This window comes from Ostrea edulis, chromosome 4 (assembly GCF_947568905.1).
Source record: "Ostrea edulis chromosome 4, xbOstEdul1.1, whole genome shotgun sequence".
In the NCBI taxonomy this organism is placed as follows: Eukaryota; Metazoa; Mollusca; class Bivalvia; order Ostreida; family Ostreidae; genus Ostrea; species Ostrea edulis.
Genome location: NC_079167.1, coordinates 54,527,562 through 54,546,995, shown reverse-complemented (window position 1 = coordinate 54,546,995; position 19,434 = coordinate 54,527,562). Strand labels below are relative to the sequence as shown.

Genomic DNA, 19,434 nt, shown 5'->3' with positions numbered 1-19,434 from the left:
ATTTCGTTTCTAACCACACTGGTGATTTTGTCCCACAGACACGTGCCCAGTGAAACTGTTGAAATTACTTATTGAGAAGGCAGATGAGTTTGCATTCTTGTACAATAAATACAGCAGGAAGCCGTGTCCCTGTCAAATGGTAGTTCGAAATAATTCTTAGGACATTTTCTAATATTATGAAGGACTTAAGCAAAGCAGCAGTCTCTCTCGCTCATACACGTAACACTCTCCTAGAGGCCACTGTCATTCAACACCTGAAAGATGAAAGCTACGAAGCCCGACATACTATGTACATGTCTGACCATAAAAATGGTCATGAAATTTACAATTTTCGTAGATACCTTCCTGGTCAACATGGCTATATCTTTATTTTCTTACAGATATGAGAGATGAAGATTTTTGAAAATTGGTCAATTTTGGCAGTTTTGCTCCGCCCCTAAGGCCTCGGAGGTGCAGGAGTCCTGAAATTTACAACTTATGTCCCCCTTGTCCAAAAGATGCTTCTTGTCAAATTTGAAAAGAATAGGAAGGTAGTTATAATCACTTTTAATCACTATACATGACCATGTTGGCTCCAATCGGGTTACCAAAACCTCTGCCCCTGGGATCATGAAATTTAAAATTTTGGTTAAGGGCTACCTGCTACTTTTAAATATGCATTTACTGTCAATCTAGTGTCAAAAGCATTAAAGAAGATGTTATTTTAATATTTCACACATAAACACTATCTACCAAGTTTGACTCTGCCCTGGAGTCAGAACCCCTACCCCGGGAATCAAGGAATTTACAATTTATGCCCTTCTTGTCCAAAGGATACTTCATACCAAATTTGAAAAATGAATGGTAGTTATCAAGAAGTTCAAAATGTTTAATTGTTAATGCACGATGGATGACGCACAACTCTCGACGACGAACACAGACCAATTGCAATAGGTCATCTGAGTGACTCAGGTGACGTAAAATATGCAAAAATAGTCGAAAGTTAAATACCAGTATTTGCGGCGTTGATCATCTGCTAAGTGCAAATATATTCATAAAAAAAGTTTATCAGTGAACGTGTTTGCCCAACTATCTATTTTGTATTGCTTATGGGATTCATGAGATTGATCACTGTTCGTTATCTTCACCTTTCATACCATAGGCGCTCCCCAGCTTAATTGTTAAAAAAATATATATATCTACTATACTATAAACATAACAAGGCATGAAACTCGCCTCCATGTTGGATTCCGCTTAGGGGCACTTTCTGACTAGTAACGAGAGTTTTTCGCCCAAGTCCGACTTTTCTCAGACATCGGAGACTGTTATTTATTGAAATAAAATAAAATCAGGTTGAATCTTGCAGAATATTCGGCGCATTCACGCGTTTTCTAACATTTTTCAGCAACACACCCTTCTTCGGCCGGAAGTTCAAAGTTTAACCGATTTAGACAACTCGATCGTCACAGATTTGTTCTGCCTTTGGTTGAGAGAAAGTCCATAAGCTTTGCCTATTTGAATAATTTGCATTTTAGTGAAAATCTGTTCAAATCTTTTAATATTCAAAATTTCACTCTTGATTCACTTCTTGTCTTCTGAAGAATCATTGAGAAGAAAGCTGAAATTAAATTTTTTATCACTGCATTTGGTTTTAGTCATCACTTTCTGTCTGAGTGCTTTACTCTTCTTCACTTGTAGAGCATGAAGAAAATTTCTTCTAAACTGTGCCAAATTCACTTTCATTAATAACTCAATCTAATTAAAATTAGATCCTTTGATCCGCTCATTTACTATCGCTACACAAGGGCTTTGTGTAGCGATAGTAGATGAGCGGATCAAAGGATCTAATTTTAATTAGATTGTGAATAACTTAACACTTTGCTGGAAAAGTTCACTCACAACATCACAGATTATACAGCTACATGTCTGATTATAAGGAATGACACCTCCTGGGTGGTCATTAAGGAACAATTCTGTAAATGCTCTGTGAAGCTCTTGTCTTCCTAACAGTGACTTTTCTATGTATGTGTACATCTCTCTCCTGTAGGTCTGTAATGTCTTGTCTGTACAGAGTTTTCTGACTTCCACCTCCAGCTCAGAAAAAAAAAAATGAAACGTTTTGTCTGTAATATTGCAGAGTGATCCCCTAACATTTTGTTTCCTTCTTGTTTCATAGGACATCTCAAATTTTTCCTTCAAAAGTTCGCGCAATACTTACTATATTACTATGTATACAATATTCAATTCAAAATTTCCGCTCAAAATTCTCGGACTTTTAGAAAACGTCTATGAAGTCAACGACGATCGAGTTGTCTAAAAATCGGTTAAACTTTGAACTTCCGGCCGAAGAAGGGTGTGTTGCTGAAAAAAGTTAGAAAACGTGTGAATGTGCCGAATATTCTGCAAGATTCAGCCTGATTTTATTTTATTTCAATAAATAACAGTCTCCAATGTCTGAGAAAAGCCGGACTTGGGCGAAAAACTCTCGTTACTAGTCAGAAAGTGCCCCTAAGCGGAATCCAACATGGAGGCGAGTTTCATGCCTTGTTATGTTTATAGTATAGTAGATATATATATATATATATATATATATATATATATAACAATTAAGCAGGGGAGCGCCTATGTTTCATACATTTAACGTTATAAATTGGCTGGAATTCACTGTGTGCAAGCCAGTGACCGTAGTCAACATATATATTACGGTTATCAAAAAAAAAAAAATGGCAGCTGACCTCATCGGTAAGAATTTTATAATCACGATTTCAAACGATTGACTATTCACTTGCATCATTTTACGATATTTATCAGTATCTAGTGGAGTATTCTTAATGTTAGTCACTGTAGTTTTCTACAAAGCAAGCTTACTTATCGATAAAACGACCTCCACGTTTTGCAGTATGTAACATTACAGCTAAGCTACGTGGCTCATGGACCTTTTATTTCTGATGTGTATTCTCTATTTGATTTCATATCGTCCACAAGGATTGCTTCACACAGGTTAATTTCAATCATTGTCAAACAAGCAGGAATGGGAGCGCATTAGTTCGTGTTGGTTACCTGTTATACTTTGATGTCGTTTTTATTTTAATCTGATGAATGTGCTAATATAACTGTATATATGGTAAATTTTCAATCAAATATTTGCTGTACATGAAAATTTCTGAGTAGCTAGGATACCCCAGGGTTTAATCACCGGTCACTGTAAATTCAAGCAACATACTTTTTAAAAAATTGCTCGCAGACATGCTTTCACAAGAGTCTTAGCGTCATTCTAGCAGATTTAATGTGGAAGTGCAAGTGATTTAGGAATAAACCACAGAAGTGCAACACCCTCTTTGTTAGCAAGTATGAAAATGTTCTTAACCAGTTATTTAACATATCCTTAGTTACATATTACTGCCAATACCTAAACAAAACCTATAATTCATGATCGCGTAGTGTTGTTCTGTTGGTATGATTTTACCTTTTACAGGCTTCCGAATATCCCCATGAAGATTAACGACACTTGCTACAAACTTTTTTTCTAAAATGACGCAAACGAAAACTAAATTTATGTTTTTATATATAAAATGAATACAAATTACCATATAGAATGTAATTTATTTCCATGATTTCTAAATTACGTTCAAAAGAGTGAGGAAAATTTATATAGGGAGGGATAATATATACATCAATAGAAAATTTACAAGCCCCATTCTTTTTTTTAAGGAATTTCATCTTATTATAACCAAATCAAACCATGTATGTACATGTGTATATCAACTCGTGCATCCACCTCTTGTCTGTATCAACTTTCTTTAAACTAGAATATGTCGTGGGTATCAGGTACAGACTTTAGATCTTATTTCCTTGCAGGTCTATATGTCGTGGGCATCAAGTACAGACTTTAGATATTTCCTTCCAGGTCTATATGTCGTGGGTATCAAGTACAGACTTTAGATATTTCCTTGCAGGTCTATATGTCATGGGTATCAAGTACAGACTTTAGATATTTCCTTGCAGGTCTATATGTCGTGGGTATCAAGTACAGACTTTAGATATTTCCTTCCAGGTCTATATGTCGTGAGTATCAAGTACAGACTTTAGATCTTATTTCCTTGCAGGTCTATATGCCCCATGTTTAGAATTTGTTTGAGTAAAATTCACCGAATTTATGAATTCCTTAGAAAGTTGAATTTTCTCCAAACAAGACCGTTTTTATGAATATAACGATTTATTCAAATTTTAGCGGATGATAATTCTACTACCCTGTAGTATAAGAATCTGCAGATTCAAAAATATGTTGTTTTAAGCGAGGCTGGTGACCTCTAAATCTTGAATGAACATTACGATTTCCGAAATGTGTCGTGTAGTTTGTAACTTAACCCCCCTCCGAATTACATTACAACAATTACATGTAGTTAACGCGAACATCTTCATATTGCGTAGAATCTCGATAGTTCATATCCAGCAGGCATGTTCACGAAGGTATCTTAGGACTAAGACGTGTCCTAAGTATGTATTAGGATTTCTTGAAGCTCTCCTGAATTCAGGCCTCGCCATAAGTTCGTCCTTAACCTTTGTCCTAAGATCATTCAAGTTGGTATAAATATGGTGGCAACCATGCTATTAAAGCGAATATTTCACAGAAACCGTGAAAAGACATTTAGAGACATTGACAACCCGCCAGATTATTTAAACGACGATACTATCGTGAGTAAGTACAGACTTTCGCGGTTTTCACAGCCTCTCGGCGTTATTGGGACGCCCTCTTCTATATGTCACTACATGTAGTACAGGAGGACCATTTCTTCCTGATCTCATCCAGTCTGTGAGTGGATGGACGAATGACACGCATTAACTCTCCCGCGTCCTCCACTTTGTTGTGTTTGTAACGTTAAATAGTCTATTAAATAAGTCTGTTTTTCCACCTCATCAAGCAGGTATAAATTAAACATTCCATTTATTCCTATTCGTCGGTAATCGTTCTTATTTGTGATATAACGTCTAAAAACTTTTTTTCTTCAAAAGTTCACATTTTTCTTTAACTGTTTTAAGAAAATCATACTGGTTCAGCAACTGCCAACACAGGTTTGTGTGACTTTTTTCCTGAACAAGTTATCCCTCTTGGAACATGCACTAGTGTGGTTTAACCATTCACTATACATGTTGGGGGGCCTTTTTAATTAAAACCTTTCATGAATGAAATTTACTGTAAAGTTATTAATGTCACTGTAATATGTATTTGACAAAATGCTTTCTAAACTGGTGCACACGAATTCATCATCCGCAAAAATTTCTTTTTTAAAGCCATATATTTTTCTCTGTCGCAATGAAAATCAGTCAAGGGCACTTCAAAGAATTGTTGTTGTTGGTATAAAGCAACACAAACACATAACATGACGTGTCACACACGTTGAGTACATCAATAAATAATTCTTCCTATTTGTGTACTACGACTACCACAAACTATCTACGTACTTTCCTTTTCTGTCCTAGATTTACACAATGAGTGAAGTGGGTAGTTACGATCCTGTGTATTACAAGAGAGAACGTTTAATTAACCTCGAAATAGAGAGTTTGGGGTAGCGAGATAATCATGCCAAATTTCAATTTACATTTCCAGAGGTTTCAAACATCCAATAAAAAAAATCAGAGGCTTTCTTTTTGTATAGTTTCATCGATGCCAAAAGCTGAGCAGAGACACTTCACATTGAGGACGTAACGGTGTGATGCTCTCAGACGAACGACAAAGGTGTCAAAGAAGACGTAAAGAAAAATGATAATATGACGTGAATGACAGATTGCCGACATATGATCATTTCCCCCCTGGGTCGCTGGTCGCTAAGGGTGTCCACATGTTACAAAGGTTATGCAACTCATCGAACAGATGAAGTTTCAAATTTGGTCAAATCTTCGCCAAAATGACATGATCATGAGAAGATTTAGAATGTAAAACGATATCAACTAATTGTGACTTGATGAGAGACCCAGATTTTCACGATGGTGACAAGTTGTATGTGAACTATTCTTATCGCACCCCTCTCCCTTTCTTGTCACTTGTAAACTACAAGTTAATCCCTTCGTGGTGTCTTCTTACAAGGATTATCAAAGGATGTTCATTAAAAGTTAACAAGGCGTCGCAGAAATCCGGATTATCGACCTTAGATCCGCTGTTAATCCTTTATTTCTTTCATACACCTGCTGAGTCAAAACAACAAATGCCACGTGACCCTCACAACAGCTCTAACTCCTATGAACTTCGGCATAAACTCACATACTGATGCTTTGCCGTTCCATTTGGAGACCACAATTAATCTGTTAGTTGATTAGCATACAACTAGTTATAGAGTGAAACTTCCCCCATAGTGGGACTTACCTGCCAGGAAGTCGACTCTATTCCATGTGAGACTTGTAAAGTTCTGCTTTGGATCAAGACATCACTTCAACTTTTAAAAAGTAGAAATTGGAAGGATTTGGGGGTTCTCAAAATCAATTAGTTCTAGATTTTCTTCATAAAGTTTGTTTGTTTGTTTGTTTTACGCCCCGTCGAGAATTTTTCATTCATATTGAGACGTCATCAGTTGTAGGACTGTAGCAGTGAGGGTTCTTTAACGTGCCAACGCCTGTCGTGGCATGGGACCTAAGTTTTTACGGTCATATCCGAAAGACCCGTGATTCCCACTTCTAAATGCCGAGCGTTTGGCGAAGGAGGAATCACTTTGACACTAACAGGGCTTGAACTCACGACGTCCCGGTTACGAAGCGAACGCTCTACTGTTGATCTACCACGAGCAGTGAATGTTTCCGCCTCTGTAGCATACAGTGTACCTGTGTAGTAATGCATTGCAGCCACAATAAACACAGATAATTTAATAATCCCAAAAGCAATGTAGTAAACTATGTGAATTACATTTCAGTGTAATAACAGTGATTTGCGGTATTTATAGCACCATTATTTGCTATTATCTAATTTCAATAAAGGATGTCGGTTAATATTATGCATATATATAGAAAACCAAGAGCCCCATGGGCCACATCGCTCACCCAATTCACCTTGGACCTGCTTTTGTTCACCTATTGCGATTTTTATGCCCCCGACATCGAAGATCGGGGGGGGGGGGGGGGGCATATTGTTTTTGTCCTGTCTGTCATTCTGTTTGAAACTTTAACCTTGCTAATAACGTTTGAACAGCAAGTGCTAGAGCTTTGGTAATTCACATGAGTATTCCTTGTGACAAGACCTTTCCGAGGTTACCAACATTTTTGATCCTGTGACCTTGACCTTGGAGTATTCCTTGTGACAAGACCTTTCCATGGGTACTAAATCTTTTGACCTTGGCATGTGACCTGCTTTTGAAAAATTTGACATTGGTCATAACTTCTAGATGGTAAATATTAGAGTTTTCATATTGCACATGAACATTTCTTGTGACAAGATCTTTCTACTGGTACCCAAATATTTAACCTTGTGACCTTGGCCATCTTTGGAATTGGCCATTATCGGGGGCATTTGTGTTTCACAAACACATCTTGTTAAAAGATTTTTTGCAGTCTTTTTCTCGTAAAAAGTTTGAAACCATATTGTGGCAAACTCTAAATGGTCATGACATAACCATGATACAAGGTCAAAAACCATGTTATGAAATGTAATGTCTTACCATAAGGAATCTATGTACAAAATATAAAAGCCCTATTTCAAACAGTTCATGGGATATTGCCTAAGTTAGCTCTTTTAAAAATAGGCAAAAATCCAAGGTGAAGGTTACAAAGTAAAAAAAAAAAGGGTACCAAAAGAAATGTCTTGTCAAAAGGAATGTATACATGAAATATGAAAGATGTATCCTTCATCATTCAGAAGTTATGACCAAGGTTCAGTTTCAGTTAAAGTTTTGAAAATTGGGTCGAACTCCAAAGTCAAGGTGACAAGGTCAATTATCATGACATCAAATAAAATTCCTTGCCATAAGGAATCCAAATACAAAATATGAAACCCTACTTAGATAGTTTAGGAGATATTGAGTATGATAGGTTTTCTCCGTGGTCACAGTGTTAAAAACTTCGATACCAAAAGAAAGGTTTTGTCACAATGAATGCACAGATGAAATATGAGAGTTTTCAAGGTTCAATTTTCAGACAAACAGGACAAAAATGACATCCCCCCATATGGTTTAGTGTGGTCCTGCCAATCTTAAGAAGAATTTGTTTTAATCAATTTCCTGTATATTCCCATATCATTTAATAACTTTTAAAGTGAAGACTTAACAACGATGCTGATTGGTTGAAAAATTCGTTTGATTTCTCTGTCAAAATTTCGTTCGGAGTTCATCTGCACTTAGCACGCGGGACTACTTTTCTATGGAATGCGTCTTCCCCGTTCTAATTTTAGCGCTATTTATAGAACGGGATTTTCTACACAAGCATTTTATATAACGACATGCATTCGTTTGATTTTTGTTTTTCATTGCTATCAAAAATAAGCACAACTAAAGATATGAATAAAATACAAATTAATTTAAAGAAACAATTCATAAGCGATGACGTGGCAAAATAGTCAACTTGATGACGTAGACCCCTTACTGGTAGAAGTAGACAGATTACACGAATTCCCGGTATGAATCGTCTGCTTTACGAGATCGATAACATGACGGAGCAAGTGGCGACTTCTGATCTGGTAAATATTAATGAAATTGAACTGCGTTATATGGGGCTCAGTCAACGAGTGCGTTTTACATGTAGATGAAGAGGTGTTGAACTTTTTACTCGATATTGAAATGGAGCCGAGTTGCATTCCACCGTTCCAACGACACAACCAGTGTTCAACATCTCCAACACAATGCAGCATAAATCCAGTCACCACTTGTTATCCTCCTTTATATTTAATTCAGCTTTTAACCATTGCACCTTTAATTTGGCGTATAATCCATTTAGATCTGCACAGTAACTGTTCCTCACCTGAACGCACAGCCATGCCGTTTGTTGTTTTCATTCTTGCATATATATGTATTACTACGCGCCATTTCAAAAACGTTGATCAAGCTTTTTGGTGGGAGAAACTATTTGTTTTTCTATCTTAAAAACATAATTAAATGATAAGAAATAAAACTTATAATTCTTTGTTTGATGCATGTATCAAACGAAACACTGGATGGAAAACTTTTTCATCAATGCGCTACACGCATTGATGAAGTTTTCCGTCCAATGTTTCGTTTGATACATGCATCAAACAAAGAATTATAAGTTTCATTTCTTAAATAAAACATTGATCTCCGATTGTGGCTCCATCCTACCTCTTGGGCTCCTGAATTGAACAAACTTGAATTTGTACTACCTGAAGATGCTTCCATATCAATATGATTAATCATGGCCATGCTGTTCTTGAGAAGAATTTTAAAGATATACTGAAATATATGATATAAAGCAATGTTCATTGAATTAAATTTTTTGTGACAAAATGACAGCTACATGACAGTAAAACAGATTATACCAATAAATAACAGGGGCGGATCCAGGAATTTTTGAAAGGGGGTTCTACCAATAATTTTGGTTTTCAAAGGGGATGGGGGGCACCACCCTCAAAATGCGTTATATCTACCTTTTATTAGCAACATTTTCTGACGAAAGGGGGGGGGGTCGTGACCTCCGGACCCCCTTCCTCTGGATCCGCCAATGAATAAATGAATAACAGTATCACTTTGACGTCATTGCACAAGAGTGACTTCTACTGTTTTCAAAAACATGAATATGTGTAATTCACGAGTACGTTCACATGATAATTTATAATGATAATAAAAAATAGTAAAATGATAGTAAAGCAGGTCAGCTCATAGGGAACATCTATTAAAAAGTTTTCTTTTCGAGCGTATGTTCTCTTGCTATGCCAATTTGTCTGTTGCATCAATAAAATCTAAATGCATGTACCTGCGTACAATTTTTGAGACACATCTGTGACGTCAAATATTATGCTGATTATATTGCGTGTCCACGAAATCGATTACTGTCACATATGCATTTAAAACTCAAATATTTGATCTTGCAATGTGTGTGTGTGTGGCGGGGGGATATTATACAGAAATGGTAAACGTTTCAAATTCCAACGACCTCAACACCGGTGAAATCGCACGGAAATGACACAACATCAATTTTAGCATTCCAGATTAAGTTAGCATGTACGCAATCATTTTACATTATATGTGTTTAGAACTCACTTTCAACGTAATTCACATCATCACAAGCCACGGCTGAAACGTACGGTCCTGAAGAGGCGAAAGTAAATGGAAAAAGACGTCTCTTTAGCTTTAAAAGATAACTCAAAGTTAGAGAGATATCTTCATTTAAAAATCTGTAAGTATATCTTTTGAACTTTGAGAGATATCTATTTTACGTTGATAAAGGGATATCTTTACGATAAAGAGATATATTTCTACGTTAAAGAGATATCACTAAAGGTTAAGAGATATCCAAGTTAAGGATTATTATTCTAGGTTAAGAGATATCCAAGTTAAGGATTATTATTCAAGGTTAAGAGATATCCAAGTTAAGGATTATTATTCTAGGTTAAGAGATATCCAAGTTAAGGATTATTATTCTAGGTTAAGAGGTATCCAAGTTAAGGATTATTATTCAAGGTTAAGATATATCCAAGTTAAGGATTATTATTCAAGGTTAAGATATATCCAAGTTAAGGATTATTATTCTAGGTTAAGAGATATCCAAGTTAAGGATTATTATTCAAGGTTAAGATATATCCAAGTTAAGGATTATTATTCTAGGTTAAGAGGTATCCAAGTTAAGGATTATTATTCAAGGTTAAGATATATCCAAGTTAAGGATTATTATTCTAGGTTAAGAGATATCCAAGATAAGGATTATTATTCAAGGTTAAGAGATATATCTCTAGCTTTAGGGATATCTCTTTAAGTTTAAGCGATATATCTCTAAGTTAAAGAGATATATCATTTTTGAATAAGTAGTATAACGGCTTGCCATTAATTCACGGAATTTATAGTACAATATCATGTGCATGGTGTATTTCATCTCGACTATATATGCACTAGGTTGGTTGCTTATCAATTTACAAATATCGTATTCTTATTTCCCAGCAATAACACATTTTCACACACTTTGGGATTATTTTTCGGTAATCATTGAAATTTTAAAACTCAATCATAATGGTTCTAGTGTCAGACTTCTGGTGGAAAGCTTGACAGGGGGAGACAGATGGGGGGTGGGGGTCCTTATCTAAAGCCAGAGTCTCACTCTAGAACCAATTCAGTAGTCTCGGTGAGTCGGTCTAGAGTTTTGATGAACATGGCTACATTGTGCAAGTATTAATTTATTGAGATCTTGACTAGAGAATACAAGCATGGTAATGATGTGGAATCATTATTAGTATCCAGTAATCATAACACCCCCTCCAATTACAAAACAACAATACAACGACTGTGAAACATTGCTATTGAAAGAGCACTACATTATCGCCGTCTATTGTTCTCGTGTAGTATGGTCCTTTTAATATTCATTTTCATTGTTATTATGTATATTTGTAAATTTATTGTATTATATTAATAGCTATTTTTAAATTTTCTTTGTTAATTCATTTCTTGGAATGGTATCTCTACTAAAAATATAATAAGAACAAAAAAATGCTACAATCAATCATAGGGCTATGAATTTCACAAGCTTACATGCAAAACACAAATGCATTTTTTCCTACGATGTTCCATTTATTATTAAAATGAATATTCTTTTCCGGCATATACACAAATTTATATGAAGGGGGGGGGGGGGGGGGGCGGTCGATGAAGAATTTGATACAAAATGATACAGTTAAAAATCTCTGTTACACCATTCGAATGAATATTGATAGTTTTAAAACTAGCTCAGCATTACATGGACGTCAAAATAACTTTAAATCGTCAACGCATTTATTTCATAGCTATTTATAAAAGCCCGTAGAAAGAAAGTGTGTGGAAGAGATGGAAACGATTAATTGTTTTAGATAAGCAGACGCCTTTTGACCATAAAAAGATAAAATTTGGAGAGAGGTCCATTTTTAATAATTTCTTACTTTAGTCCTTTGGTGATAGGTCTTGGTATCAAAGGATTGCTTAACAAAATTTCAAAACTATTTCACTTATATGGAGACATCACATTTACACATTATTTAGTATACAACTTCCATTTTCAAACAAAACATGGTCACAACAAATCCCCATGTAATTGATAATAATATATGTACTTTTTACTTTGAAGACAACAAAACTCCAATGTATGATTTTTACTTCCAAATTCTGATGCCCACCCCTGCATGAATGGGTTAATGTCTAGTCCTTTAAATACTGTCCTTTGCAATTTAAATATTTTGTAATTTTTGTTTTAAATTTTTAAAACACAAATATGGATTATATTTTTCAACGTTCAATCTATACGAATGCAACCAAATACCCCACAATGCGTAACACTAACAGTCGCATTTCCCCCATAACATCTTTTGCTTTAATTTACACTCGACCGCTTTTTTTGCAAAATATTCCTCGACATTGTGGCCTACTAATTCTACAATACCGCTCGTATCCAAACAAATTATAGATTTAAGTGTCTAAACAAGACGGTGATAATTTCTCCTACTCGTATCACAAACATCAAAATGGGAAGCGATCTGACGACTGCTCTCAGTCCATTTTTTCCAATCCGGCCTCGTTGTGTGGTGGGGATGTTATCTTTGAATGACCTTGTCACAGCAAATTACCCACCTTCGTCTCACAAATGACAGTTAAATAACATAGAAACCTATTTCATAAACTCCGTCATCAACACTGTAAGGCATAAAAATTTTACCGAATAAATTAAAGCATTCCTTCAACTGCGCAAATAGTGATATGATTCTAAATCAAAAAGAAAGGAGTCGACCCGTGTTCCGTAATCTCTCTCTTAATCAAGGGTATACTTAGATTGGAGGAGAAAATGAAGAGGAAGAAGATGGCGGTCAATGCTCTCGGTGCATGTTCATGCGCAGTGGGACGCTCTATATAGTGTCTGCGCTCTGCAGGTGGCGGGCAGTCACGTCACTATATACTGGGAGAGGGGTTTAATGGTCACATTTAATGTCTTTTTGTTATATTGTATGCATTAATACAAAATAGTTTTACCTAATTTTGTTATCTTCTGCTCATATCTTGAATTCCATCAGAAGAGGACCTGATGGTTCAAGCAACTCATAAAACGACAGACAATGAGTTTACCTTCCTGGCCTTACCGAACAACCTACCCCCATGGAAGACAGATATACATATGGAAATCCTTAAGCCCTGTTGTACTTCGGGTATTTGACACTTTGCTTTGCACATGGTAACTAAATATAAAAAAATCTATCCGTCACAATTAACCCATATTACATCAAACTACATTATGTAAAGATTTTTTATAATGTTCATTACCATAGGAATTTCAAAACTGAAATTTAATCCTTTTGAAGAAATAAAAAGATTGGAGGTATTTCGAATATGTCTTGTATTGTTCTCGGAACCTGTAATTTCACACTTTAGCGCTGCTCCAAAGTCAATCAAGATTTCATTTTCTGCGTTGTCATTGTACATCAATATCTGAGCCGTGTGCACACCTGAGGTCCTCCCACCCATTACTAAATTTTTGTGAAGGCGACAATTCTATAATGTTTAGTTTTTCAAAGCAATAGAAAGTGTATAATGTAAAAATTATACACAGAGTGCATTTAATGTGTTCTAATATAATACTTAATTGTCAACACACTGTTTCATTTTAAGAGAGTTCAGATTTAAAGAATTAGATGCGGTTGTAGAAAATGAAATGAAAAAAAAAATCTTCTATAATCTTTTGACTTGAATATTTGTTTGAAGTTAATGATGATGTATTAGGGAAATTGTGGTGCGTCGTTGTCTGTTTTCCCCCTTGAATACAGACTGCGACCTCTGTAAGTTTGTATTGATGACACCAAAAATATTTTTCTATAAGAAACCATTCGTACTTTACGTATTCAAAGATACTTGTATCTTATTATTTGTTGGAGTTTCCACGCGAACTTCTCAAGGCAAAGGTTTATACACTAAGAGCTTCAGTTACAAGGACTGAGAGGCGTTTTCGTGATAGATGCATTCAGAAGATATTTGAAATAATACGTTAGTTATTTATATCATGGATATGGCTAAAACCTCCAATTTCCGAGATCGTCCTTAGAATTAAAGAAGAAAATTGAAGTTAAGAAATCAAGTCATTTGGAGTCAATCTTCTCTTTAGATTCGTCTAAGAATACATCAAAGTGACCCAGGTCTGTTGATATTTTGCCTTTTAATACTAGTGTTTTAAAAAATTACGTAGACGGTCACTTTTTCTGTTCTATTTCTAAGTCAGATTGCTATTAGATTTGACACAAACAAATTCCCAATATAAATCAAACACATCACAGGGCTCATTTTGAATAAATAATTTAATTTTGTTACAATATTGCACTAGTCTTAATCTCTGGACTGGTGATGCTATTTTTAGAGTATGGCAAGAAAAAAGTCACATTTTTTCCCTGTATTCTCCAATGAACATCACGTGTATGATCATACCAAAGTGTACATAAGCTGTATGGTCAGAATATCGACATTTTTTCCACCTTGTAAAAACGCTGTTAAATCATCACACATAAGTATTTATGAGGCTGTACAACATGACATACATTTCACCAGTTTTGACCAAAATTATTTGATTTTAAATCGGTGTTTACAAACAACTGTCACTCGGTCATTCCATAATACACGAATCAAATGACAGTGACGAGTCCAGTTCAGACTCATCGCATCGGTGGTCTTGTCTGTGTAAAGCTGTGTATAGTTACTATAGCACCGTGCCATAAGTTTAGGAATAAATAAAAATATTAATTACCTCTTAGTAATTCTAAACAGTTGAGGCTAAGTTATATACGTCATGTTGGGATTGCCATGATGCGTGTAGGGCTATTGATAGACGCCTAATAGACTTACATGTAACGAGCGGCAAATTTATTTATGCGTACCCGCTATATTTACTTTCTAGATAATCTTATCACTGTTTTCTTTTACAGACAAATGATTTCATGCAGGTAATTACGGGGAAATTAACAGCTTTAAAAACTAATTAATCTGCTTTAAAGTAATTTTGTACGAAAATGATAGATAAACATCGGACCATACAGCTTTAAAGTATGAATGCGTTACAAAGATACTTGTATTTTCTTTACCTTCCAGTGTCTACATGTACCATAGTGACGTCAAAACGAAGTCACCGAGAGCGCTCAATGATGATATTTTGTGTTACACTCAGGGGAAACTCCACCGGAACCGCAATGGGTTTGAAATTTAAGTGATTTTCAAAAGAATTAATTGAGCTTGCGCTAATTGATACCTCATGCACTAAAGGGTACATTCCTGACTTCGCACAATAAACGCAGCTGCAGATATTTTGAGAGCATAAAGGAATAAGACAGAGAATGGCCAAATCTAATCAGGAAGGATACCAAGATGTGTGTCAAAGTTTGTTTTGGTAAAGAAGTGAAATGATACCACTTTTAATGAATGTTCTGCTCCGTAGTGTCTTACAAGATGGCAGCAAATTTTTGGTTTTTTATTTTGGTAGTTAAAAAAACTTAGGAATCGTTTTAAGTGAAGCAGGATCTCTATTATGTAAGCTGCATTTGATGTTTTGAGGATTAGCTTTCACTATACTACATACATATGTATAGCTTGTCTATGTCTATTGATACTGTATAACGATCTAGTTTGCCAATACAACCTATCATTGGGTCAAATGCTGTCTGACTTGTTTCATACCGATTGTTAGGCCGTTCTTTGGCACACTGATTTTAACTAAGGACCACCGTTTACTTGATCAAGATACAGGGCTCACGGTAGGTGTGACCGGTCTAGAGGGGATACTTACTCCTCCTAGACACCTCACCCCACCTCTGCTTTATCCAGGAATCCGTGTTTGCCCAACTCTTCATTTTGCATTTTTTATAGGAGTTATGAGATTGATCACTGTTCATTATCTTCACCTTTATATACACCTTTAAATTCATTCTTGGTTATTTTCACGACTCGATCTGTAGATATGTTGACTACGTTTTATCTATTAACAGTACTCGTTTTTATTCATATTCCGATTCGATATATCCCAGTGAACTCGAAAAGACACCACAGAGCCTTCTATATCTACTTCATTATGGATATTTTGTTAACCACAAACTAACAACTCCACTTTATGACAAACAGGGGGACTTCAGCTTCCCCATTATCAATTTTCCGTATTCTGATTGTAATCTTCTCACCTACATATGGTGCTTATGTCTCTCAACTGATTCAATACACGAGAGCATGTTTTATGCATGTTCAATTTTAAATCGGAACAGGCTACTGACAAATAAATTGATGTTACAGGGGTTTCAACAGTCTCGTTTAAAATCAGTATTTTGCTATTTCTAAGGTCGTTAAAATGATATAATTTGCAAATACAACCTGTCAATATGTCGAATATTGTCTGTCTTGTTTCATACCTATTCATAGGCCGTTTTGTACATACTGATTTGACTACAGATTACTCCGTTTATCTGATCAAGATACAGGACTCACGACGGGTGTGGCCGATCAACAGGGGATGCTTACTCCTCCTAGGCACTTAGTTCCATCTATAGTATGTCCAGGGGTTCGTGTTTGCCCTTATCTTAATTTTCTATTCATCACAGGATTTATGAAATTGATCACCGTTCGTTATCATCACTTTTTTCACGGTTTATTATCTGAATCAAGTTTCATGTTAAATTCACGATTTACAATATTATCAATATTCATCGTTTGTAAATGTTATGGCTAAGTTATATTCAATGCATTTAAATTTCATGGTTATATGGCATATTGCGAAAATAACGAAAATTTAATTGCAAGAAAAGACTGTAACCTTCACAGTTTTAACGACTTTATCTAAACAGACTAGGGACCTATAACAGAGCATGCCATGTTAAGATTTAGAAGGTCATTACGTGCTGGCTTCCTTTATCTAAAATACTTGGTCAAGGTGCCTCCTTACATATACACTCGTAACTATTGCACTCGAGTTCTTCTTTTTTTTTTTTTAATAATACATTGTAAGTATTTTTATCATAGGCTACTACAGTTACATGGATGACTCAATGCTATCATAACCGTCATAATGCATCTTCCGTCGTAAACCATTTTGTTACTTCTCAGAAACAGTGAGATCCTGGGACATTTTGGGTCCAAGGGATGGGACTAAAACCTTATAAATATTATAATGTCCAATAATTTTCTACTTTACATCTAGCATTAAAATTGGGTGCATGGTTAGCAAAGAAGCATCTATCAAAATCGTGAAATTCATTACTTTTAGGTTAGGGGCCAGGTCTGGACATATACAAAGTAGATGCATACAGTTATATTGAGAATGGAGGCCTCTGCCACAGCTGTGAATTCATGACCCTCAGGTAAGGTGTTCATGCTCCAGGCTAGAACTATATGGATCATTACATGTAGTAAAAATGCATTAAATGTTGGAGAATCTTCTTCACTTCTTAACAATCATATTGAGCATCTACAAAATTGTGATACTCATGACACCTTGGTCAAAGGTTCAGACTCCAAACTGAGGATATATAAATCACATAAAGAAAATCTTTTTAAGAAACAAGGTATCATTTTAAAATTTACTTCGAGATATGAATAAGGGTTGGTCACGTGATCAAATTCCGGAGGGTTTATGGTAAATTTCATCACTTACCAACCCTTATTTATATCCCGATAGATATTTTTAAATGATACCTTATTACTTATATTTACATTTTTGATCGATAACCATTGCTGAATTGTATTAACAACACGTTTCCATACATTTCATATTGTTAACCAACATATTGCTTCTTTTAAAATGACGAAAACACACAACAAAGTTCCATCAAATGAAGAACTGTTTTAATTATAAAGACACTGAAAAGCAAGTATGTCAACAAAGACATATACATTAAATCAGGAATGCATAATTGAAAACTCTTCCTTATGTCTAAATTGGTAACTTTGGTAAAATCTGATAAAAACGTACTGCGAAAGGGTGTGTGCAACGTTACAGCTTTGCTGCGCCTTTCACTTTTGAAAGTTGAAGACGCAGTTATTGAAGACCGACTTTGAAAGATATTCTGTGGACATAACGGAGTTAACAGAAGACTGAGGTGGAGGAACATGAAGAACAGGGCGGCAGTCGTCAGGTGTAGGGAAATCATTTATATACAGGACAGACGATGCAGATGAATCTCCTGACAGAACTGACATCGCAGAGGATGTGGAAGTGTACGAAGGTAAGGGACGGTTTGATTTGGATTTGTAGGCTAATTGTTGAAAACATGAGCTCATTAAACGCTTTTGTTGACTCGATAAATTTCTGTTATAGGTTTTCAACGACGCCTCCCTTCGATGCCCCGACATAAACATGATTTGGCGTGTTTGGAAACCGGCATCACTCATGGCTGTAGACCTAATGGCTGTGGCACACCGGCATTGCGGTGTATAGGTCTTAATGCACTATGTAATTCTAATTTGCCATAAAGGAAAGATCCAAATTCAATCAAAGACAATTTGCAAACATTGTAACATTGTTATTGTTACTGGTGACGAAACATGGGTTCTCTATTTCGAACCAGTAAGAAAAATTGGAAACAAGGTATGGCTAACTAAATACGGTAGAAGACCTGTAGTTGCCAAAAGAAACAATAAGCACGAAGAAGGTTCTTTATTGCATATTCTTCTCATGTGATGGTATAGCCATACAAATTCCGGTCCCGAAGGGCAAAAGTGATGCAGGTCGGTATTACCGAGATGTTTTACTAAAAAAGCTCAAGAAATATTATCATAAATGACGCCCTGTGTCAGGGTTTAGGCATGTTCGTGTACTTCATGATAATGATAATGATCCATCACATATATCTGAGCTTGTGGAGCAATTTTTGAAGTCGGAGAAGGTTACTGTCTTGTCACATCCACCATACTCTCTAGATCTAGCCCCATGCGACTTTTTCCTTTTTCAAAACTGAAATAGTTCTTATCTGGTCGTCGTTACAAGTCCCGACAAGCTCTTGGCTCAGCCATCAGTCAATGCCTCAGAGATCTACCTAGATCAGCGTACCGTGACGCATTTCAGAAATGGATTCAGAGATTGAAATTATGTATTTCAAACCGCGGAGAATACTTTGAAGGGATGCACTATTCATTTAATTAATTTAGTCGAATGCTTTTGAGGTATCGTACAATACACATTACATATCGAACAGCCTTCGTATAAGAGAAAACAGTTGAAAATGTAAAAATAAAAAATGGTATTCCTTAATCCTAGATACCGGTATCGTGCACAAACGCTAAATGTGTAGCTTTAATGAGCACAATGAAAGGCAGGCAAGTCTCTCTCTTTCTCTCT

The 19,434-nt window shown here is 35.7% G+C and overlaps 1 long non-coding RNA gene across 2 annotated transcripts; it reads left to right on the top strand.

The window, feature by feature from the left end:
* The first annotated feature begins 2,569 nt into the window (after positions 1 to 2,569).
* LOC125669302 (uncharacterized) lies at positions 2,570 to 18,606 on the top strand. Of its 2 annotated transcripts, XR_008802491.1 has the most exons (5): positions 2,577 to 2,721; positions 15,047 to 15,064; positions 15,210 to 17,458; positions 18,124 to 18,322; positions 18,415 to 18,606. It is a non-coding gene; the product is annotated as an uncharacterized LOC125669302 (long non-coding RNA). The 2 variants fall into 2 exon arrangements; XR_008802492.1 differs by having other exon boundaries at positions 2,570 to 2,721; positions 15,210 to 18,322.
* Positions 18,607 to 19,434: the final 828 nt, after the last annotated feature.